A 25,837-nucleotide genomic window follows, 5' to 3' on the forward strand; every position below is an offset into this window, starting at 1 on the left:
CTCAAGTCTAAAAGTAGAATAATTTGACATCGAAGGGGATCCCAAGGTACATTTTTTCACTTATATATGAAAGTGGGATGAGTTTCCTCTTGAGAAATCTAGGGCATTAGCATTAGGTGATTTCTCTTCTATTAGTGATTGCTTGTGAAATATTTTTACTTCTTTAGATTAGGATACTCTTCTTGTTAGATTATTAGTGTTATTATTCATCAAACAGTAACCAATGCATGAACATAAATAGACAAGAGACACAACATGTAGGCTATGAGCTAGGGCCAAAACCTCTCACTCTTTGAGAGGAAAACTCACACACATTCTTCTTATAGAGATTTCAATTAACAAATACCAAGACCAATACCATTGACCTATTAACCACTCCAAGACCAAGCCACAATTCCTCTTCCACCTTATCAATTACTCTCTCTTGGTTTCTTCTACTTCAGATCTTGCATCATATGAGATCACTATAGTTATATCAAACTGAGGTCACTGTAATGAAACTCTTCTTCAACAGTAGAACCAAATCCTTATGAATGAGATATTACTGAGACCTTCTTCAATACAATATCACCAATGCCTAGTCACATAATAGCAATCCTCTTCTTGAGAGACACTAAATGCTTCTTTACTATGAGATATACCCAATCATTGTGGCAACTAAATTGTAGGTTCTTCATGATGTGGAACTATAACTACATCAAAGACACTGAACTGTGGTCTATACAGAGACCAATTTCTTCCTCACCGCCACTACGATATGTACTTAAGAGGGATATGAATTCCCTTTCTCACAAAACTATAGCCTTATAGCCTTCACCGAGTTGGATATCCAAAATATAGGTGATATGAATCTCTTCACTACCACTGTTCACCAAAACATCAAAGACATGCAAAGTTATGGACTGTGATTTATTTGAAGTTCCTGCACCCTATATATAATGGTTGGTCTTCATAAATAATTCGACATGTTCCATGTGAACTATGTGTCTCCATAAGGTAAGGCTGAAATGAGATATTTACTTCGTTTGGAGGCCGACTTTAAGAGAAAGACTTGTGTTTGTCATTGGATGGATTTATAGACACACACACACACACACACATATATAGAGAGATATTTGACACATGCTCAAGAAGATCTCTTCATACATGGCATTGACTCTTTGAATCTAATGATAAATCCTAAGTCTCTCAATGGGAGCTACTAACAAGCCTCGAGAGCCACTAAAAAATAAACTCTCTTTCTCATGAAACCCATGAAGCAATCCTTACAATAATAATTTTATTTTTTCTTTACATAATTTACAAAAGTCACAATTACATGTCATTATGAAGACCAAACCTAGTTACACTTTTCAACACTCTCTCTTAACTAGGGAGGCAGTCATAATGGTACTTGGTCATTCTCAATTTGAATAATTTCTAATAATAAGAATTGGATTGGTAAACCATCTATCTGGCATCATATCAACTAGAATTATCACATAGCAAGGCCTTGAATAGAAGCTCTATCCACATGATCATAGCACAATGTTGGTGAAACCAATGATTCATAGACACCATAATCATTATCTCTGAAGGTACATACTCCACCTAGGTGTTCATAGAGTATGACCTACAATGGACTATTCTGATCTTGGATAGCTAGTCCTCAAAGAATATCGATCCACAACTACTCTTATCTTGCATGCCCTATCTCATCCTCAAAGAGTATCAAATTCCAAATGATTACCCAATTCCCGATTTTTTCTTCCCGAGTGAAGACTAGAATGATGTGTTTATCTCTCACTCTCAATTAGGGAGGACATGTCAATTCCAATAACAAAATTTACTCATTACTACGGAAGGAATGTACCTAAGATCCCTCTTGGCTTAGGAATTTCCAAGTTTCTTCCAAGTAAGAAACTTTTTTTTCAGTCTCCCTCTTAATTAGGGACCTACAGCAGCTCCTCAACCAATTTCTTGAAGAGCTCCTTCTTTCGATGTCATGAATTTCTTTGTCAATGAGTCTTCATCTTTTGTGGCCTCTTGATAGAGCACATGCCATCCATCACTTTCATTCATGGGTCAGCCATGTCATCATCAAAAAGTTATCCATTAGTATTCCTTTAGCTTTTCCTAATGTCATGCTACCTTCTTCATGCCATATTTGCTTCAAAAGGATCTTACATCCTTCTACATGGTCCTATTGGAAGTTATCCACAGTTCTTCCCTTTGGAAATCCTACATAAGCCCATCTAGATATTTGTTTAAAAATAATAGATGAACACTTAAATCAAAATTACCTTTGTGATGGTCTTTCATCATGAAATATTCCTGTAGGTATCATCATCCTACATACATGTTGACATACCTCCCAATTATATACATTTTCAAGAGTCTCTATATTTTCCAGACTTCCATCAAAGTCCTCGTATCTTTTCGGGAGATTTCCTAGTCAAATACTATTGGTATTTCGGATGTTGATTTCATTCACCATGGTTTCATATCTCATTATTTGTTCCTTCCTTTCTTCACATGTTTTATTCCCAGGAGATTCCATTCAAAGTTCCTCAATTGTAGTCAACCACCTCATACTTCATATCAAGACATAGTATGTTGATTTCATCTAGTGTGACCCATGCCTTCTGGCAACCTTTAATAGGAGGAGATTCCTTTCCTTTGATCATGATTCTCAAGATAGAGTAGTGACCCAAGTTACCTGCAACCATACAACATGAATTTATAAAATCGAATATAAGCATAAATACCTCATTTACCTTTAGGTCATCTAGGTTTCTTTCAGCAGCTTCCTTGATTGAAAAGATCCTCAACCCCTTGATCTACTTCATCTCTTATGTCATCATACCATTATCCCATGAATTCCATAAGTTTGGAGTTCTTGATGAAACACTTTGTTCCTCTCTAGATCAATGAACCCTCTGATGAGGATTCCATCAAAGAATCTTGAGGATATCGCATTTCCTTATCCAACAAATGTTTCCTTTTGACTGATGATACTTGTCCTAGATAACTTCTTCCTTTGATATTTTAATGAGGTCACCAAGAGCTATATGATTCATAGTTGACTATCATACATCCTTCATGTTTCTTATGGTGATGTCATGAGCTCTTGTACTTCTAATGCTTTTCCTCTTCCTTGGAATTCCTTCTTTCATCTTTCTCCACTTCTTTGGCGAAATGGAATTCTTCTCTATATTTCTCGTTATTGCCCTTCATAAGCTTAGGACAATCTTTCTTGTATATCATTGATTCTTAGAAATGTTCTTCTTTCCTTTCAGAAAATGTTTGAATACATTTTGCCCTCAATCTGTCTTCTTCTATCTATCATAGAAACCACAAGTTGTTGAATGGGATAGCCTTCTTATCCTCATAGACATTTGTTACCTTGTTCATTAGTTAGTGAATTTAGAACAATGATGATTATCTCCTTATCATCTCTCCCAAATCTTGTAGTTGAGATCTTATGAAGATATCCCTTCATCCTTTGATACCTACAATTTTGTGTAGATCAGATCTAAGTGATATGACCTTTCTTTATCACATCTTCAGATAATAGTTCTACCAGTTTATCATATATCTCTTAGGTGTCTCCAATCCTGCTATGTGAGGGGACCTTTCATAAGAATCCATTTCCATGTATTCAGAGGAGACCTTTTCATTGATATGTTCAATGACTTTACTTTCTTTGAGGATTACGTTTTTCCTCCTTTTCCATGCAAGGAATTTCGATGACCCAACCAACTTGAAGTCATTTTAGCAAATTTAATTATAGAATGAAAGATACTTTCTTGACAAGTGAAGATGAAATATTCAACTTGATCACTTTGATGGTGGTTGAAGAAGATGTATTAGTGCCCCTTTTGGATGATCTTCTTCCAAATGAAAATACCTTCTTCAATAAAGGAGATTGCTCCTTTTATGATGTAAATGCCTTTGGATCTAGATTCCTTTGATGGTGTTCTATGAGGATGTTTTGTTTCTTCCTTGGATGATCTTCTTCAAGGATGAGGGGGGGATCCTTTCTTCAATGAAAGGGAACTTGCCTTATAGTTTTTGAAGATGATGACAATGCATTCTCACCTTCAAGATACTCCGACTTCTTTTGCAGTGAATGAGTTCATATCAGAAATGTTTCTGGTATCTCCAAGATGAATGTGATCTTAATCCTAGAAATACTTCTCTATACTTTAGGTTGCCTTGATTTGTAGATACCTTCATCTTGATGAGGGTATTTGTGGTCTTTTTGCTAAATATTATAGGATCCAATAATCTTGCTCGTGTAGACCTATAGTTTCCTTGATTTGTAGATCTATTCACATTGAGGAGAGATAAGTCTTTGGCCTTGATTATTTGATGATCCTAGGACTTCTTCTGAAGTAGACCTTCTTCTTTGATCTAGGGTTTGATTCTTCAATGTATATCTTGAACTTTTTATTTTATATCCTTCGAATTTATTTGATGCCTTTCTTGAAACTTGATCCATGAGTGTCTCTTTGATTGTTGTCCCTTTCTTGACTTTTACACCTTAGCTCTGATACCATGTTGAAAAATCTAGGGCATTAGCATTAGGTGATTTATATTCTATTAGTGACTGCCTGTGAATGATTTTTACTTATTTATATTAGGATCTTCTTCTTGTTATATTATTAGTTTTCTTCTTCATTAAACAATAACCAATGAATGAACATAAATAGACAAGAGACACAACATGTAGGTTATGAGCGAGGGCCAAAACCTCTCACTCTTGGAGAGGAAAACCTGCACAAATTATTCTTATAGAGATTCCAATTGACGAATACCAAGACCAATACCCTTGACCTACTAGACACTCCAATACCAAGCAAAAGTCCACTTCAACCTTATTGATTACTCCCTTTGTTTTTTTCTTCTACTTCAGATCTTGCATCATATGAAATCAATGTAGTTATATCAAACTGAGGTCACTATAATGAACCTCTTCTACAATAGTAGAATCCAATCCTTGTGACTGATATAGTATTGAGATCTTCTTCAATACAGTATCACCAGGGCCTAGTCACATAATAGTGACCCTCTTCCTAAGAGGCACTTCATGCTTCTTTGTTGTGAGATATATCGAATCATTGTGGCATAATATTGAACTATAGGTTCTTCATGATCCAGAACTGTAACTACTTCAAAGACATTGAACTATGGTCTATATAAAGACCAATTTATTCCTTTTTGTCACTTTGATTTGTACATAAGAGGGATATGAATTCCCTTTCTCACAAAATTGTAGCCTTGTATCCTTCACCGAGTTGGATATCTGAAACAAATGTTATCCAAATCTCCTCATTGCCACTGTTCACCAAAATCTCAAAGACATGCGAAGTTCTAGATTATGATTTATGTGATGTGCCTTCACCCTATATAGTGGTTGGTATTCATAAATAAGCTAATATGAGCCATGTTAACCAATGTGTCTCCATAAGGTAAGGCCAACATGAGATATTTACTTCGTTTGGAGTTTGACTTCAAGAGAGAGACTTGTGCTTGTCGTTGGAGGGATATATATATATATCTATATATATATATATATATATATATATGTATATGTATATGTATATGTATATGTATATGTATATGTATATGTATATGTATATGTATATGTATATGTATATGTATATGTATATGTATGTATGTATGTATGTATGTATGTATGTATGTATGTATGTATGTATATATATTTGACACATGCTCAAGAAGAGCTCTTCATACATGAAATTGACTCTTTGACTCCAAGACCAAGCCACGGGTCCTCTTCCACCTTATCAATTACTCCCTTTGTCGGTTTCTTCTACTTCAAATATTGCATCATATGAGATCAATGTAGTTATATCAAAATGAGGTCACTCTAATGAACCTCTTCAACAATAGTAGAATCGAATCCTTATGACTGATATTGTATCAAGACCTTATTCAATACAGTATCACGAAGGCCTAGTCACATAATAGTGATCCTCTTCCTGAGAGGCACTGAATGCTTCTTGGTTGTGAGATATACCAAATCACTGTGTCATAATACTGAACTATAGGTTCTTCATGATGCAGAACTGTAACTACTTCAAAGACACTAAACTGTGGTCTATACAGAGACCAATTTCTTCCTCGTTGCCACTGTGATTTGTACTTAAGAGGGATATGAATTCCCTTTCTCACAGAATTGTAGCCTTGTAGCCTTCACCGAGTTGGATATCTGAAATAGAGGTGATCCAAATGTCTTCGTTGCCACTGTTCACTGAAATCTCAAAAGGCATGTGTAGTTCTATACTATGATTTATGTGATGTGCCTTCACCCTATATATGGTGGTTGCTCTTCATAAATAAGTCGACATGAGCCATGTGAACCAGTGTGTCCATAAGGTAAGGTCGAGATGAGATCTTTACTTTGTTTGGATTCTGAATTCAAGAGAGAGGTTTATGCTTATGCTCAAGAAGAGATCTTCATACATGAAATTGACTCTTTAACTCTAATGATAAATCCTAAGGCTATTAAATGGGAGCCACTAACAAATAAAATCTCTTTCTCATGAAAACCATGAAGAAAGCCTTACAATAATAATTGTATTTTCTTCTTTACATCATTTGCAAAAGTCATAATTACATTTCATTATGAAGGCCGAACCTAGTTACACTTTTCAACATTTCATGATGTTTTTAGGTGTATTTGAAGACTTCAACAAAGTCATATTTGACCACCAAGCCTCAAATTCGAATTTATACTTCAACCCGTTGAAGATTTGACAAAGATTTGGGAGATTCCTTCAATCATACTTCATGGAGAAGAATCATGGATGTTTTGATAATATTTCTTATCAAATGTATTAGATATTTGTAAGAGGATTTGTAGAAATGTTACTTGCTAAGTGTTACCACATGGGTCTAGCCACATGCGATATTTGTGGAGCTAGAAGAGATTTGTGGATCTCAAATATTTGTTAGTTATCTCAAGTTTATATATAAATAGAAGTGCCTCCTCCGTTCCAAGGGGAGGACTCTCAGATCATGTATACAACTTATGATGGGATAGAATAAAGCTTCCTTTTACATAAAATTCCCTCCTATAGTTTTAGATGTAAACTGATACAATGTAGTGTATGAATTTATGGAATAGTTTGTCACTTTTCTCTTAGGAGAATTGAGCTCACTCCAAATGGATCAAAGAAGCATTTTATTTCACTATAAATAGTTGTGAATATTGGTTATATTTATGTGTTGGGTTATAATCATGATTTTTGATAGGTCATGTGAAACATTACGAAGAGACCTCCTATAAGGGAGCTTAGTGTTTTCTTGCCTACAACAGTTAAGTCAAGTAACTCATCTTAATTCTTTCTATAGGTTTATATGCTTTACCGTTTTCATTAGGAATACTTGATAATTTTGATTGTTGATAGGTATTGTGAAACATTATGGAAGGACCTCCTGTAACAGCGCTTAGTGTTTTCTTGCTTACAACAACCAATTTTTCTTAGCTTAGAGTTAGTTGCCTACTAATGCATATATTTTGTTGGCATCATCAAAAGCTTACAAGTATCCATGGTTGATAATTGAACAAAAGCAATTTAAGCAATTGAATTGCCTGACAGTGGGGAAGGTCTTATGGGACACTCTCACCCGAAGTCATCTCATAAGGGAGCATAAGTCTTCCACCCTATGTCGAGCAATAAGTGAGATACAATATCTCATCCATCCTATTACCTATTTATCATACCAAAAATGACCCTCAATATTCATGTGGTAGAACACCTTCATCATAATCGAGATTGGGTGAGATACCTGACTTACCAAAGGTAAGGATCACACATCCCCAATATTTCTCAACTCATTGGCCAGATGGGGAGCTACAATCCCAACAAGCATGGCTTGTGTGTATGATGCCAGTTAGGGTATACTCTACTGGACCAAGATAGTGGAGAAATGTCTTCCACCCTGTGGGTGATAGATAGGGGTGATACACTATTTTCTATAGATCCCTCAACCCCGGGACCTTTATGGCTCAATTCCTCACCCTAGGAGCTCAAATAGGGGGGAAGGGCTAGCTAAGTGTCCTCAATCAGCCTGGACCCTTAATCAGGAGGGTCACATCCATCAATCCATGTTGCTCTCTATAGATTAGAAACATATCAATATGTTCATATCTGGTATTGGCCCAAATAATTCACTGAAGAGTTCAATCATACTTTTTATGTAGTTATTTCAAGAAATAGTCCTCTATTTTCCTGTTCATATGGAGCATCAAATAAAATATCATGTTAGAACAAATACATATCATAAAATGCCTTATTCACCCTCCCTCTCATGGAGGTAGTAACCACAAGCCTAAGCTTGTTTCACATAGTAGCACTATCTTAATCTATGAATATATCTCTATCCCATTTATATACAATATTCTTTGTCGATCATATCAAACTCTTTCTATCACAATATATCCTTGTCATATCCATAACTTTCTCAAACAACTCTCCAAAGAGCTTCCAAACTATCGCACAGATAGTCATGCCAAAAATAATGTATTCAACCTCGGTCATGCTTAAATCTATAGACTTCTATTTCCTACTCATCCAACATGTCATGGTAGATCCTAAACTAAAGCAACACCCAAATGTAATCTTTGTATATATAATGTATCTAGCCCAGATAGCATCAATGTATCCATGCAATCGTACATCTCCAGCAAAATGTTTTAGACTAAAGTTGATCGTCCTGTAGATTATTTCGAAATGTGCTTGGCAGAAACTCAATTTGTACTCAAGATGTTTACTATAAAGTATATACCAGACAAGTGTTCTCAATCAACATCGATGCCTCAAAAAACTAGCGGTAACTAGAGGATTCTATCAAGTCAGGTCCAACAACATCTCTACATAATTTAATTCCATCGGGGTGTCCAAGGATTTTCATTCCATATTTCCAAGAGCTTCACGACCTATTTCCATTCAGAAAGGGAAATCTCTCTAGGTCTTTTCAAAACTTATAATCCCATAAAGTAATGCATCATGCCAAGGTCTTCCATATCGATCTCAGAGACCAACTCCTTTTTACTTTAATCATCAGAGGCTTGTTACCTACCAATAATATATCATCAGCATATAAAACCAAAACCAAATATATACCTTGGACCACTTTGAAGTAGAGGTTTGGATCAGAAAATATTCTAGGCTTTACCAGGTAACTATCAATGTAGACATACCAGGATTGAGAAACTTGCTTCAAACCATACAATTATTTTTGCAAACATAATATTGGCCAAACAAATATACTTAGCCTTAAACAAATCAATATTGTGCAATCAAATTAACTAAGTTTGCTTATCAAGCCTTAAATGTCAAATCAAATCCATAAAATTTATTTCTAATATCACATTCAAACTCTTCAGACCAGGTGTCAGGTAGAGTTCATACCAAAAATACCAAGTTACAACCTTATATATTTCCGTGTCAACTATTGTCATTTACCAAGCAATATCAAGCCAAACTTTATCAAGTCATCCTAATCATTATAATATGAGCCATTTATGTCCCTAGATGTAAATTCATACACCAAGGATAAGTCATATGAGTTCCATCCATTTATTGTGAGATCATTTCATAATGAATCACAATTGTTTACACTTCAACCAATGTGCTAATGTCAATGACATTAATACATAATAAATATTGAATACTAATATTAATCATTGAGAGTCACTATGCCCATATTGTCTTTCCACGTCAAGGAAAATCGTCATTGAAAAATCTTATCAAAACCCTAACGTGTTATCACTGTGAATCCAATCAATCCATATGCCAAAACATATCTATGAACATTCAATCATCATGTCAAAATTCCAATACTTCTCATCTATATTAAGTCAAGCCAATAAGTTAAATCTTTGACAAACCCTTGCAAATTTTACCATATATTGTCATATACTTGCTTCAATGATCAAATCAAGGAAAATAACATACTAATATGCATATTATAGACCCTTGCAAACACAAGATGAGTTAAATCATTCACTTTCTCTACAATAAGTCAAACATTGTGTATAGATCATTGTTTCTCAAACTTCCCGGCTAATAAAATTCTCTATCATCTTCTTCATGTCTGTAGATTTGTCATCCTCCTAGAGCGCTTCTAATTTTCACATGTAGATTTTAGATTTTTGTATCCTACAGGCTTAGTCGCACTCATAGGCCTTCTTCCATGTAGATGGGATGCCTATAACCACACTCTTAAGCCTTTCTCCCAGCAGTTGGGACTTGGACTAGGAGAAACTTTCCTTTCTCATATCATAACTTGCCATGACTTTTTCAACAACATCATATGGTTATTCATGTCTACAATCCTTCCTTCAATAATCAAGAGTCATCTACAAATAATAATAGGTTTTGGAATCTGTTGAGGGCCCTGAAATCGGGTCAACAACAAGGGGGATACCCACCCGGTCGGGAACCTGGTTGGCGGCTCCGTGCCCGTTTGGTGTAGCGGGTCCGACTGGGGATAACGGGACCAGCTTCCCGTTCTAAGGCGGTGTGTGTGTGTAGAGTTTGGTGATGTGTGTGTGTGTAGAATATGATAATGAAAATATGGAATTATTTCTAAGCTAATCTAGTTCTAAACTCTGAGACTGAATTTTATACTACTTTAATCTATCAAGAACAACACATCTAATCTACGCTAACCCGGGATAGAACTTTTTCCATTATGCGATCTAGAAAGATTTCACACAATAACTGGTAATGAAGATTATTCAGCTATTATGAGAATATAAATCAATTAAGATGAACCATCCTGCATAAAAAGTTAAGCAAAGCGGTTGTGAACAGCATATCGCATAATCAGTTATTCATGTATTAAGCACAAATCAAAGACTCCACCGTACAAAAGTGCCAAATGGTAGTCCACTCATTCATACGTTAACATATAAACAACATCAGCTGTATATTACTCTAAGAATGCAAGCAGAAACTCGTCAAGAGATAAAAGTACCATTTATGACTGACTTTATACTCACAGACTTGAAGCAATAATGATCTATTTCTACTTACTTCTAATGCCTACTAAGAGTACAGAAGTGCAACATCAGTAGCAGGTATTAAAATGCAAACATAAATAAATCTTGATCCGTCCATTCATCAAAAACCCCCTCCGAGGGTGCAAAAGTGCATGTTCTGAGGACAAGTTTTTTGACAAATTTCCGGACCCTTCTCCAATGCAATGAGAAGGGTTAAATACTACTAACCGGCTAATTTTAATTACACAAATTTATGGAACGGCTTCAAATGACCGCCCTTTTACTAAAACAAATTTATTTCTAAAAACTGAATCTAATTTCTAACCATTTTTGTATCTGCTCCTTAGTGCTGTAAGCGATGCGCTGTTCGCCGTGAAAGAGTCGGCTGCTTGTCCTTTCCTTTTGTTCAAGCTTGAAAATTAGAAATAACAAGATCTGGCACCTCTTTCTGACAAACTAGAAGATATTTTTGGAAGTGTTCTTCTGGAGGAGTATCTTCACGGCGTGTATACTTAGTACAACTCAGATTTCTTTCAAACTGATTGTGTTGTTGCTATTTCGGTTTCCGGCCATGTGAATGACTCAATGAGCTAGGGATTTTGTTGCCTGAACGATCGTCTCAATTGAAACTTGTTTCCATTCTTTGTTCCAGGCTTTTCTGAGACGTCTTTCCCCTTAAGCGTTTTTCTTTTTGCTTTACCCAATTTGGGACTCAGGATCTTTCATAAACGCTTTGCTTTTGTGCGCCTTTGACTCTGAGTCCTAGATAGCCTATTTCCATCAGCATTTGTTGAGTGATACTCTGGGATCCGCGGTCCTACTGTATGCAGTATCCATCTGCGAAGTCATCTCCTCTCTGTTCTTCTAGTTCTGGCGCTTTTCCTTAGATGTTTCCTGCATATAGATTTATATCAGTTGCTGACTTATAGTTCACGTAAATGAAAAGAGACAGAAGAAAAGATTGACGTGAAAGCAATTAATTTCTAATGAATGCATAATCATGTCACCCATTATGACTTGACTCTTCGAAAAACGCAACATAATCATCTTTGGATACACAGGTGTACAATCATTAATTTCCCGTAAGGTGCGCGCCTAATTTTAGGCTCACAGATCATGCCGAGGAATGCCTGCGACGAATGGCTTCCGCGATTTGTATCGCAGCATCGAAGATTGCGATGTAAATAAGTGGTATCACAACAATTGATGGTCTCATTTGTCGCACACCACAGATCGCAGGTCGCAGCTTTGCATGGTCGCAGATCGCATATCGCAATATCGCAAGGTCGCAAGGATTTTCGCTTTGTCACTTTGTGCTGCTTATGCGACATTGCGATGTGCGACGTCGCATATCGGCCGTCGGCGGTTCTTTAGGTTTTCACCTTTTGAGCGCTTTTAATGCGAGCGATGCGATGAGTTCTCGCGTCGCTCCTCCTCAGTGTGTTTATGCGCTTTGGGAAAGCGCTCATTTTTCCTTTGCGACGCGATATAGCTCTTAGGGAGTTAATACAAAAGGTTTTTCAAACAATTTTTTTTTTTTTTTTGGATTTTTTGGTTAAGGGTCCCCCTTTGCTCGATGTTATTACTAATATCAAATAAAGAGGGGGGTTTTTGGTGACCACAACAATGGCGATTCACTGTGAAGAACCAGTTATCTCTGCATTTCTATTGATCGTTCACTTCCGAAACAGCAAAAAAAATTTATATGTCTAAATTTTGTTATGGACAGATAGAGTAGATTGCCCCTCAGTTTGTCGACGATATTTTGTCTCAACCCTTTTTATATCCCAATTTCTTGCTTCCTCAGGTTTTTTCTTGCATTCGCATCAGACATTACTTGGCCTTGATAAAATATAAAATAAGGTCTTCTCCGCGTACTAGCTTAAAAGTATGCTCATTTGTCGTAGGTAGAGCCTCTGCTGCCCGCAAGTGTCCATGGCCTCGACAGGGTTACCATATTATCCAGCAATGATCCTTTTTCCTGCTTGAGGTTACTCACAACATTCCAGAGAAAAATCCTTTTTGACACACTTTTCCTTTTTTAATTCTCTAAAGAACAATGTCTTGGTTTGGTGGCCAAATTATGACACAGTCATTCACCTGATTTACACTTTTGCTGAACAAGCCGGCTCGTGATGAGACCTCTTGTCTTTTGATTGCAACAATCTTAAGTCGTTGCCCTGTTTTGATAGACAGTATTGGCAAAGTCAGCAAGCTATAATATCTGTGATCATGATAAGCCGGCTCGTGATGAGACCTCTTATTCTTTGAGATATAGTGTTTTGTTTGGATTGTTTCTCTGAATGCTGTAATTTCCTTTTAGCAGGGAGGAAGTCATTGTTTTTCCTTAAGAAATCTCTGGACGACAATAATAGAGTTTTTGAAAACAACAGTTTTGCAGAGAATGCTTATTTTATTATTGATGATACCTTTCATGGTGCTGATGCAAAACAATTCTTTTACCAGAGGTTGCTTTTGTCAAAGTTTTTTTTTAGAGGTCGAAACGAGTATCGTAATCAAAGTGGAGTTAACTCTATTTGTCAATAATAAAATTCAGATTTTCAAAAATTTTGCTATTTGTACAAGCGAAATCAAAATCTGATAGAGAATTGGCGTGCTCTTTCATGAATCCTTTTTAAATGATCATTTACAACGGGTTTTATTCATAAAAAGAGAAAAACAAAACAAAATAAAAAACTAAAAACTAAATCTATCCTACAAAAATAGAAGATTTCTCTTCTATGGAAAGTATAATTTAAGAATCAGTCCATTGACAGGTAAAGAATCTCTCCTTCCTGCCAGATCCTGCAACACGAATGTAGACGGCCCTACAACTTCTACAATCTGAAAAGGGCCAAGCCACAGCTTCTGAAATTTCGTATGTTTGCCCTTTTCTTCATGAGCCTTATCCCATTTCAAAACTAAATCACCCATCTGAAAGTTTTTTCTGGTTATGATGCTTGAGTCAAAAGAAGATTTTATTAGCGCTTGGTGATGAGCATGGGTTTTCCTAGCTTGTTCTCTTTGTTCTTCTAGTTTGATTATTTCCATTTGTCTTAATTGTAAATAGGAAGTAGGTACTTCATCGATATATTGCACTAAAGACAAAGAGGGAATGACTAGGTGAGTTGGAAGAACCACTTCTCTCCCATAAACTAAATTAAAGGGAGAAGTGCCGATTGAAGCTTTCTTCGTGATTCTATCAGCCCATAAAGCATTTACCAGCGCTTTGTGCCAATTCCTTTGGTTTTGGTCGACTGTTCTTTTGATAATTCTGATTAGGTTCTTGTTTGTTGATTCAGCCAATCCATTACCTTGCGGATAGTAGTTGGCAGAATATTTTAGTTTGAACCCTCTTTTAAGCGCAAACTCAGTCATAGTATTTCCAGAAAATTATGAAGCGTTATCAAACATTAATGTTGTTGGCAATCCAAACCTAGTGATGATAAATTGATCTTTGAATTCAATAATATTTTCAGCATGAACTGTCTTGAGAGGAACTACTTCTACCCATTTGGTAAAATAATCAGTCGCTGTAAGGATATACTTATGCTGCTTAGAAGAGTGAGGAACGATATCACCTATTATGTCCAAGCCCCATTGACTGAATGGTTGGTCGATGATGACTGGTTGTAGCGGCATAGACAGTTTCCTTTGTTTTCCTGCAGCAGTCTGGCAGACTTGGCATTTCCTTACGTGGTTGTATGAGTCTTTGAACAGCGTGGGCCAATAATATCCTGCACGCAAGATTTTATGTGCAGTTGCATCTCCGGCATAGTGTCCGCCCGCTGGTCCATCGTGGAGTTCCTGCAAAACCTTTTCGGCTTCAGTTTTCTCAAGACACCTAAGAAGCACAGAATCGTAATTCCTTTTAAACAAGACATCATTTACGAGCTGGTATTGTTTAGCTTTTAATCTCAGAGCTCTTTTCTTGGTATGATCCAGACGTGATGGAGCATACCCATTCTTAAGAAAATAAATGGTGTCAACGTATGATGATTCTGCATCGTTTAGGCTTACCTCGTACGCTTGTACCTCTTCAGATGAGTTCTCCGGGATTTGCGATGCTCTGGCTAACATCTTGCAGAAGCCTTGACCTCTTACGATGTTTGCTGGTTTGATCTCAAGATCATATTCTTGTAAAGCGGTAATCCAATTAGCTCTCTTTTCGCCCACGTCTTTCTGCACCAAAAGGTTTCTTACCGCCGGAAACGGTACTACAACTTTAGTGTGGGCTTTAAGCAGGAAAGGTCTGAAATATTTGATCGCTTTGAAAACAGCGAATGCTTGTTTCTCTACGTCTGAGTAATTAATTTCAGCACCTTGTAAGTTCGAGCTAAAGAATGCGATTGGAGCTTCCGCTTTTTCTTGATTTACTTGGGTCAAAATTGCGGCATAGGATTTCTCTGAGGCAAAAGTGTATAAGGTGAAAGATTCTGAAAAATTTGGTGTGGCCAAAGATGGAGCATTGATGATAGCTTGTTTGATTAAGTTGAACGCTTCGTGCTCATCTAGACCCCATTTGAAATTTGAATTCTTTTTTATCATATTTTGTAAGGGAGAAATAATACGTGAAAAATCCGGGACAAATCTTTTGACAAAATTGATCTGTCCAAGGAAGGATTGCATGGCTTTCTTGTTATGAGGTATGGATATTTCGGAAATTTCCTTGATTCTGTCGGGTTCTATATGAATACCAGATTTCGACACTATGAATCCGAGCAATTTCCCTTCGCTTAACGCAAAGAAAGATTTCTTTGGGTTGAGCGAAATCCCATACCTCAAGCATCTTTGAAAGATTTGCTTCAAATCTTTGAGGTGGTTTTTTCGTTTTTTGGAGTACACTGTTATATCATCCAAGTAAATCACCACTGATTTATTGACTAACCCTTTAAACACGATGTCCATGGCTCTCTGAAAGGTAGCTCCGGCATTGATCAGACCAAATGGCATCTTCCGATATGCATAAGTGCCCCATTTGGTTCGGAACGTAGTCTTTAACTGGTCATCGGGATGCACCAGTACTTGATTGTATCCTGAAAATCCATCCAGGAATGACATTAATTCTGAGCCTGCTACCGCCTGTAATATTTGCTCCATAGGTGGGAGGGGAAAGTTATCTTTCTGACAGGCTTTGTTGAGATTTCAGAAATCGATACAGATTCTAATGTCTCCGTTTTTCTCCCTAACGGGCACCATATTGGATACCCATTTAGAATGCCTGACGGGGAAGATTATTCTGGCTCTCAACAACTTATTAAGCTCATTTTTTATCTGATTTTCTAGGTTAGGGTGTATTTTTTTGAGCTTCTGCTGGACAGGTTTTTCATTGTCAATCATAGGGATAACATGTTGAATGATAGAAGTGTTGTATGTTTTTAGCTCATCGTAATTCTAGGCAAAAAAGTTTTTGTATTGTCTCAGAAGACGGATATATGCTGATCTCTCTTCAGGGGCTAGGTCGTGACCTAGGTTAACGTTTTGTGGCTTCTGATCGGTCCCTAGGTTTACTAATTCATAGTTCAGGGTAGAACTGCAAAGTTTAGCATTGGCGGACCTTTTAAAACGACTTTTCAAATCATATAAATCTTCTAACTTGACCACCGATTTCGGTATAGCATTGTCAGAGCCATTTTGTTGTATTTGATGATCATGATGGTCTTCGTCGATTATCTGATTTGGGTAGGATCCTTCAGAAGTAAGGAAATTTACGATGTCAGGATCATCGTTGAACACTCTCCAATTGGTGATATTGTCAGGGATGGATGGTCTAAAGATTAATTCTATTGAAAACCTATCAGGACTAAAATCTTCAGAAGGGATGAGTCTAGAGGCTACGTTAGCTAACAGGTCTGCGCTCGCGTTTTGAATTCTTGGAATTGACGAGATGTTGAATGCTACGAAATGTGCAGTGAGATCTTGAACTAATGATTGATAATGCTTTAAATGACTTGACAGGCAATGTATGGTGTTACGTACCTGTTTTACGACGATCTCCGAATCTCCAAAGACTTGAAGATACTTAACATTTAATCCGATTGCTTTGTATAGGCCTTGAACCAAGGCTTCGTACTCCGTTGTGTTGTTCGTGCAATCGAACTCAAGTCTGCATGTGAGCATAATCTTGTTCCCGTCTGGGTTAATCAGAACGCATCCTGCTCCTGTTCCCTCATTGGATTTAGATCCATCAAAATATAATTTCCAAAATAAAGATGTATTTACAGAATTATCTAAAAAACTAAAACATTTTGAGTCATTAGTTTGGGAGAAATTTTCAACTTGGGATAAAACTGAATTCTCTAAGTATGGTGAAATATGAGCATTGAAATTACCTAGGAAAGAATCTATTGCGTAATTGCCTACAATGCTGTTATTGTACGTTATGGCCTCATCTTCTCCTTCCAGTTCTGTCACTATGTATTTTTGGTGCAATTCTCGTTCAACCTTTATCTGATTTGGTTTACCATTGTATGGTAACCACATGTGCGACCAATCGGTTGAAAAATATCCGTGGAGTTTTTCTGACCAATCCCTGCTAAGAATCAAACCATAGAATTCAGGGATATCAGCTACTAGAATGTCGATAACCTGACACACTTTTGGGTTAGACGACAATCTTATGGTCACCTGATTAAGTTCACCAATCACTTCGACTTGGGATCGATCAAGTTGAACTATACGTACTGCGGATTTTTGAGGTTGCACATTCAATTTGGCACATATGGATCTGGGTAAAATATTCGTTGAAGCACCAGAATCGACCAAGCAATTGTGCACGTTTTTGTTGAAGATTTCATATGTGACAAGAAAAGGAGGAGTATGAGATCTTGATCTTCCTCCAATCAAGGCGATGTCATTTGGATCGATTTTATTGATCGTGTTGGTTGGAGGCCTTCCCAGATTGTGAGAAGCTACAGCTGTAGGTAAAGATGTAGTAGGCACAGCATGTAATTCTTTCATCATTATTTTCTGCTGGTGTTTCAATTTACTCAATTCATACAGAGTGATATTAGCCCTAGTCTTCTTCATATCATCAATGATGTTATATTCCATTTCATCCGACACTATTAGTGTTCTTGATGGAGGCGTTTGATCAGATTGGACTGGGCTAATCTGGGTCGCTTTAGCAGTTGTCTTTTTTGTTGCGACCTTTTCTTTTGTTGCAGGGCTTGCGCCCTTTTGTTTTGGGGTGGTTAGGGGAGGATCAAGTTGATTTTTGCTTCTCGTGCTAACAGGAAATGCTTCTTGATCCTCTTCTTGTGGGAGGATGAAGTCCCACATTCCTTGTAGTTCTACGACCTCTTCCTCGTCGATCTGCCCTTCAGTGGTATTCTCTTCTTCTTCGTCTTTTCAGATTCAACGTTTGAGACAACACTAGGTGGTCTTACCTCCATGGGAGGATTTCTTTTAAAAGTCCTAAAGGGCTTTTTCGAAGAAGTCTCTGCTACTTGTTTCTTAATATCAATCATCTCGTTTGACATGGCTTTCAACACTTTTTGTAATCCTTCTAAATCGAAAGGATCTTTCGTTTGCTTCTTCTTGGTGTCTTCTTTGAAAGAGATCTTCTTAGATTTGCGTTCTTCTATAGAGGATCTCTTTTCTAGGGCTACCACGCGTTTTTCCACTGCTAACGCTTTTGTCAAGTTGTCGACTAAGGTGGTCTTGTTTGCCCTATCTACAAAGATAGCCAAGTTTAGAGGTAAAGCCGTGATGTACCATTCACATCTTACTTCCTCGCTGGGTTGTGAGGCAGCGGGGATTTTGTTGAGGATCTTATTGAACCGTAAGTTAAAATCTTTAATGGGTTCTCTAGCCTCAGCCTTAAGATTAGATAGGTCATTGATCAATGTCGCCGTGGATCTGTCATCACCAAACTTGGTGAGGAACTGACTTTGAAAAATGTCCCAGCTTGTGATGGATCCAGAAGGTAACGAAAAGTACCATGACCCGGCTGTTCCCTGCATTGTATAAGGGAAAATCCGGACAACAGCGTCTTCGTTAGTGACTCCGTTGAGATTAACAGAAAGCATGAAATTATTGATATGTTCTTCGGCTAGCATTCCTGCTTCCGGGTGGAATTTAGGCAGCCATTTCTCAGGATGGGCCGGTATAGGGCTCAGGGGCGGAGGCATTAAAACTGCCCCAGGATTGTTCCATGGAGACTGGGCCATCGTTGAGCTGCTAGTTAATGGAAGTACAGAAGACGATCCCTGATGCTGAGAAGATGAAGATATTAAGATCTTTGATGTTTGAAGAGGAAGGTTTGTAGAAGATGGGTGAGTGAGTTGGAATGAAAGAGTGGGTGGTTGACTTCGCGGTGAGGGAGTTGATATGGACGAAGTGGATGAAGGAGTCTGACTGTCAGACTATGGTGGTGTTTTCCTTGCTCTTTTCCTGGTAAGGAGAGGGAGTTCACTTGGTTGTATGCCAAATTTTTCACTCTTTGATCTGGTAAGGGGATGAGCAGGGTTGTACTGCGAAGTCACGCTGCTTTTAGATTTATCAGACTTCTGGTTAAAAATAGAGAATCCCTGGAGTTTACGAATCAAATTTCAAATTTCAGGGGGTTCAATGATAGATCGGTCTGATATATTCGAATATGTAGCAGCGGTAGATACTCGAGCGACTTCAAATTCCGGGTTTAACCGTGTTGGAGAAGTCAAGGGAGTTGATGAGGGTGTATTACTCTCAGAATGGTATTTAGATGTTTCTTTAGGTGCCATTCATAGTTCGTGCCCTCCTTCTAGCGCCAAATATGTTGAGGGCCCTGAAATCGGGTCAACAACAAGGGGGATACCCACCCGGTCGGGAACCTGGTTGGCGGCTCCGTGCCCGTTTGGTGTAGCGGGTCTGACTGGGGATAACGGGACCAGCTTCCCGTTCTAAGGGGGTGTGTGTGTGTAGAGTTTGGTGATGTGTGTGTGTGTAGAATATGATAATGAAAATATGGAATTATTTCTAAGCTAATCTAGTTCTAAACTCTGAGACTGAATTTTATACTACTTTAATCTATCAAGAACAACACATCTAATCTACGCTAACCCGGGATAGAACTTTTTCCATTATGCGATCTAGAGAGATTTCACACAATAACTGGTAATGAAGATTATTCAGCTATTATGAGAATATAAATCAATTAAGATGAACCATCATGCATAAAAAGTTAAGCAAAGCGGTTGTGAACAGCATATCGCATAATCAGTTATTCATGTATTAAGCACAAATCAAAGACTCCACTGTACAAAAGTGCCAAATGGTAGTCCACTCATTCATACGTTAACATATAAACAACATCAGCTGTATATTACTCTAAGAATGCAAGCAGAAACTCGTCAAGAGATAAAAGTACCATTTATGACTGACTTTATACTCACAGACCTGAAGCAATAATGATCTATTTCTACTTACTTCTAATGCCTACTAAGAGTACAGAAGTGCAACATCAGTAGCAGGTATTAAAATGCAAACATAAATAAATCTTGATCCGTCCATTCATCAAAAACCCCCTCCGAGGGTGCAAAAGTGCATGTTCTGAGGACAAGTTTTTTGACAAATTTCCGGACCCTTCTCCAATGCATTGAGAAGGGTTAAATACTACTAACCGACTAATTTTAATTACACAAATTTAGGGAACGGCTTCAAATGACCGCCCTTTTACTAAAACAAATTTATTTCTAAAAACTGAATCTAATTTCTAACCATTTCTGTATCTGCTCCTTAGTGCTGTAAGCGATGCGCTGTTCGCCGTGAAAGAGTTGGCTGCTTGTCCTTTCCTTTTGTTCAAGCTTGAAAATTAGAAATAACAAGAGCTGGCACCTCTTTCTGACAAACTAGAAGATATTTTTGAAAGTGTTCTTCTGGAGGAGTATCTTCACGGCGTGTATACTTAGTACAACTCAGATTTCTTTCAAACTGATTGTGTTGTTGCTATTTCGGTTTCCGGCCGTGCGAATGACTCAATGAGCTGGGGATTTTGTTGCCTGAACGATTGTCTCAATTGAAACTTGTTTCCATTCTTTGTTCCAGGCTTTTCTGAGACGTCTTTCCCCTTAAGCGTTTTTCTTTTTGCTTTACCCAATTTGGGACTCAGGATCTTTCATAAACGCTTTGCTTTTGTGCGCCTTTGACTCTGAGTCCTAGATAGCCTATTTCCATCAGCATTTGTTGAGTGATACTCTGGGATTCGCGGTCCTACTGTATGCGGTATCCATCTGCGAAGTCATCTCCTCTCTGTTCTTCTATTTCTGGCGCTTTTCCTTAGATGTTTCCTGCATATAGATTTATATCAGTTGCTGACTTATAGTTCACGTAAATGAAAAGAGACAGAAGAAAAGATTGACATGAAAGCAATTAATTTCTAATGAATGCATAATCATGTCACCCATTATGACTTGACTCTTCGAAAAACGCAACATAATCATCTTTGGATACACAGGTGTACAATCATTAATTTCCCGTAAGGTGCGCGCCTAATTTTAGGCTCACTGATCATGCCGAGGAATGCCTACGACGAATGGCTTCCACGATTTGTATCGCAACATCAAAGATTGCGATGTAAATAAGTGGTATCGCAACAATTGATGGTCTCATTTGTCGCACACCACAGATCGCAGGTCGCAGCTTTGCATGGTCGCAGATCGCATATCGCAATATCGCAAGGTCGCAAGGTTTTTCGCTTTGTCACTTTGTGCTGCTTATGCGACATTGCGATGTGCGACGTCGCATATCGGCCGTCGGCGGTTCTTTAGGTTTTCACCTTTTGAGCGCTTTTAATGCGAGCGATGCGATGAGTTCTCGCGTCGCTCCTCCTCTGTGTGTTTATGCGCTTTGGGAAAGCGCTCCTTTTTCCTTTGCGACGCGATATATGTAGAAATTTTGAATAATTTAACACATATTCACAGAGATTATCCTGATCATACAATTATAAGCGGAACATGTATAATACATAATCTCCTCTACGTTGATCATCAATTTACAAAAGCAGAAACATTCACAGGCACACATAGAAGCATCAATCAAACTCATAAACACAGTATGTATCCCGGGGAAAGCATCTCGCTAAAAACCCCACACTATCTGTATATTATATTGATTGAGTCATGTAACATTACACAGCATAATACTTCTCACAAGTATCTCCACCTCTGTTACACACAATACAGCTCAGATCTGATCTCCAAATCTCTTCCACTGCTTGCCTGCCTCCACTGCTCAATACCTGCTCAAGAACTGATGAGAATAGCTTCCCAAACTCGATTTTCACCTGCAAAATAGTCACTCACCCTTTGTGGACGTGAGCAAAGGCTAAAATGTGGGCCAAATACGTGAGCAAACTCATTGGCATACTCAATCCATTGATTGTGCAAGATCTAATGCACAACTATAGTCACAACTGATAGCAATCTGATTCTCTACCACTTGTCCCTGTTGAACTGAACATGCACTGACATGCAACTGAGTTAACTGATGTATTCTTTAGTTGTATTATGAGTTAATAACTTGTGAATTAATTAATAACTAATTCACCCAACTCATCTCTAGTCTATTGATCAGTTAGACTAAATACAACCAGTTTAACAAGGCTAAACTGAACACAACTCCATCAACTGCACCTCCAGTCCACTAAACTCAACTCACTTGAGTTCTAACTGAAGTCCTGCATGAAAATATTAGTCATCCCATAGGTAACCACGTATTTCCTTGTGGGATCTGCATGTACCACATCCGTAGCTCATTCTGAAGTGCTCCAAGAGAATAAGATCAAGTTTATAGTCCAAATATTATTATGAGACAATAATATTTGACTTTTCTATTTTTGACAGCCAGTCTAAAAATAGACTTTGATCACTCACACTGTGATCATTCACATTTTGATCAAAAATAGAAGTCCATCTATTTTTCCCAACTTGACCAATCATCCATAAACAACAACCTGCAATCCATAGACATGATCCATATGTCTAAAAATAGACATAGTCTAAAAATAGACTTGCGCCAAAAATAGCCTGCAGGCCCACTTAGTGAAGGCGACTCTTTTCACTAAGCTCCATCATCTTGTTGCAATCTCAACAAGAATTTCTTGTTTCACACTTTTCAACAATATAGCTCTTAGGGAGTTAATACAAAAGGTTTTTCAAACAAAAATATTTTTTGTTTTTTTGGATTTTTTGGTTAAGTGTCCCCCTTTGCTCGATGTTATTACTAATATCAAACAAAGAGGGGGGTTGTTGGTGACCACAACAGAATCTTATGGAGAGTTTCTCTCTTTGTATGAAAGGACACTTCAATCAACATTAATCAACGCATCAACGTGTCTATCATAATATTGTTATGCATCATCAAAATTGTTAGATCATGGAGTCAAATTATATCAATTTCTAAAACATATATTCATCATAGTCATCACAGATCATCATCAACTACTTCATTGTCACATATGAACATGTCATCAAATATTCATCAAAGGTTAGTGTCATATAATTAGGGCAGTTGACAAGTGTATCTTCATACTATACAAATTATAATCACAACATCACTTATTTGTCATATTTTTCAACCATCAAGTCAGGGCATACAATTTTACCACTTATCAAAATTACTAAGTTTATCAACACCTAACAAGGTCAACAAGAAGATCTTGAATATCAATCTTATTGTTACACTTTTATTATCAAGGTTACCATGCTTATCACAAGAATTATCAATAGTATCAAGTTATCATATATCAAAATCAATGTTTATAGGCAACATTATGTCTAAAATGTAAGATACTTGCCAAATATCAAGAGTACCAATATATCACATGCGTCAGAAATCAAACTTACTTTCATATGTATGCATGAATCATTAATGAAGGTAATACTCTCGACATACCTTAGGTCTTATCTTTCCATCCAATATTGTAGCTTACATACCTTGTAGTATTTATACACATGTGTAACTTATTTGTCTTTGGCAGCTCTAGTACTTGCATATTGCAATTTCTAAATGCTCCTTTGGAAACTTTCAAAAACTTTCCTCGCGTACTTCTTTTATCTTCTAGCACCAACTCTTATCTTCCTGCACTAGCTTTCTTTTCCTACACCTTATATTATCCTCAAGGAGGTGTTTATCACATCTCATCTACAAGTTAGAAGTTCCACATACTCAAATATTCTTGCAGGAAGTATAAGAAATAATCAAAACAATAAGTCTAGTATCACAAAGAAATAGCATATCTTTAAAAGGTACTTATCTTTAATGGGAGGTGATCAACTCCCTCTTAAACCATCCTTCAAGAGTTAGTATTTTCCATTATCCATGTAACAATGTTGCCTTCAATATTTCCATTGACTTCATCATCAACTAAGCCTAATTGAGGTTAAACAAACTAGGGTTACATAAAACCTGTCACAAGTGCTAGACCATCTTCTCATTGATCATGCTAGGGTTTAAAAACAACAAAAATCAAGCCTTTATCTTATCCCATGGTTTATTCCAAACACTGACCTCATGATGTCCATAAAACCCTATTAACCAAATTGCCAAAGGTTTCCGTCAAACCCTATCATTCTTTTAGGTCTCCTCCATTGTCTCTTGCTTCCATCAAAGGTATCTTCTCGGGGGTGATTTAAATGAGTTATCTTCAACTTGACTCTGATACCATGTTAATTTTTCTTAGGTTTATATTATTCTTTGCTTTAGATAATTTCATTTCATCATTTTACTTATTTAATTCATCCCACAACATTATAACATCATTATATCATATGCAATTATTTGGAAACAACAATATCATCAACAATGGAATGGAACATAAAAGAACAATAGAATAAAAGAATTAAGACATAGAGACACCAGGATTGGTCAGAGACCAGGGAAAAACCTCATAAGGGGGAAACCCCTTTCAAACACTTTTTATTATTAGATTATCATAAAAAATTTAACAAAGAGAGATTAAAATGACCCATATCTTCAACCACAAAAATATCCAAAAAAATCAACTAAAAAACATCTAAAAGATGAACCCAACAATGGTAATAATCAAAACATTGATTCAGAGGTTTGCAGTCAACTATTGGATTCTACAGTCAACTGATGAATAAAACCCTAGTTTCTAGTCACACTGAGAGAGTTTATGTGTGTGTAGTTGAAACCCTCCAACCGCAGGTATAGGATTTGTGCATGTGGTTGCAACTAAAAATTCCTTGTGGCAACCATGCGACTAAGAACTAAAACCCTAATTACATGTGTGAGCTTCAGACTCTATAATTCTGTACCTATGCGAACCAACATCAAACCTTTGTGATCCAAAACAAAGAAAGAAAAATGATTTATGATTAATGTTTAAATCAGGGTCACTTGACTTGTATTTATAGGCTTCCAAGGGTGTGTAGATTCTTATTTTGGGCCGAACCATCCTTTTGTGCACATGTGGATTTCCATATTTAAAATATATCTTTCCTTAACCAAATTTAATTCTTCCAAGGACTATTAGGGGTATTCCTTGGTGAGGAAGATTATCCAAAGGAGGTAATTTGTCCTTGAGATGCCAAAATTAACAAATGAAAACTTCTATATAGCAGATCTTTGGAGGCGCCAACCTACAGTAGACACCAATCCCCATAGGCTAAATTATTTGTAGGCACCAACCTATAGGAAACATGAATCTACATTATTACATGATTTGTTGGAACCAACCTACAAGATACATCAATCCCCCCCTGCTACAATATTTGTGGGCACCAACCTCTAATAGACACTATTCCTATTTATTGTAAAATTTGTAGACACCAACCCACATGAGACACCAAGCCACTCAAATTCAATAATTTCTAG

Source organism: Pinus tabuliformis, chromosome 9, assembly GCF_031772625.1.
Source record: "Pinus tabuliformis cultivar Carrire ecotype Pingquan chromosome 9, CPIR1, whole genome shotgun sequence".
Taxonomy (NCBI): Eukaryota; Viridiplantae; Streptophyta; class Pinopsida; order Pinales; family Pinaceae; genus Pinus; species Pinus tabuliformis.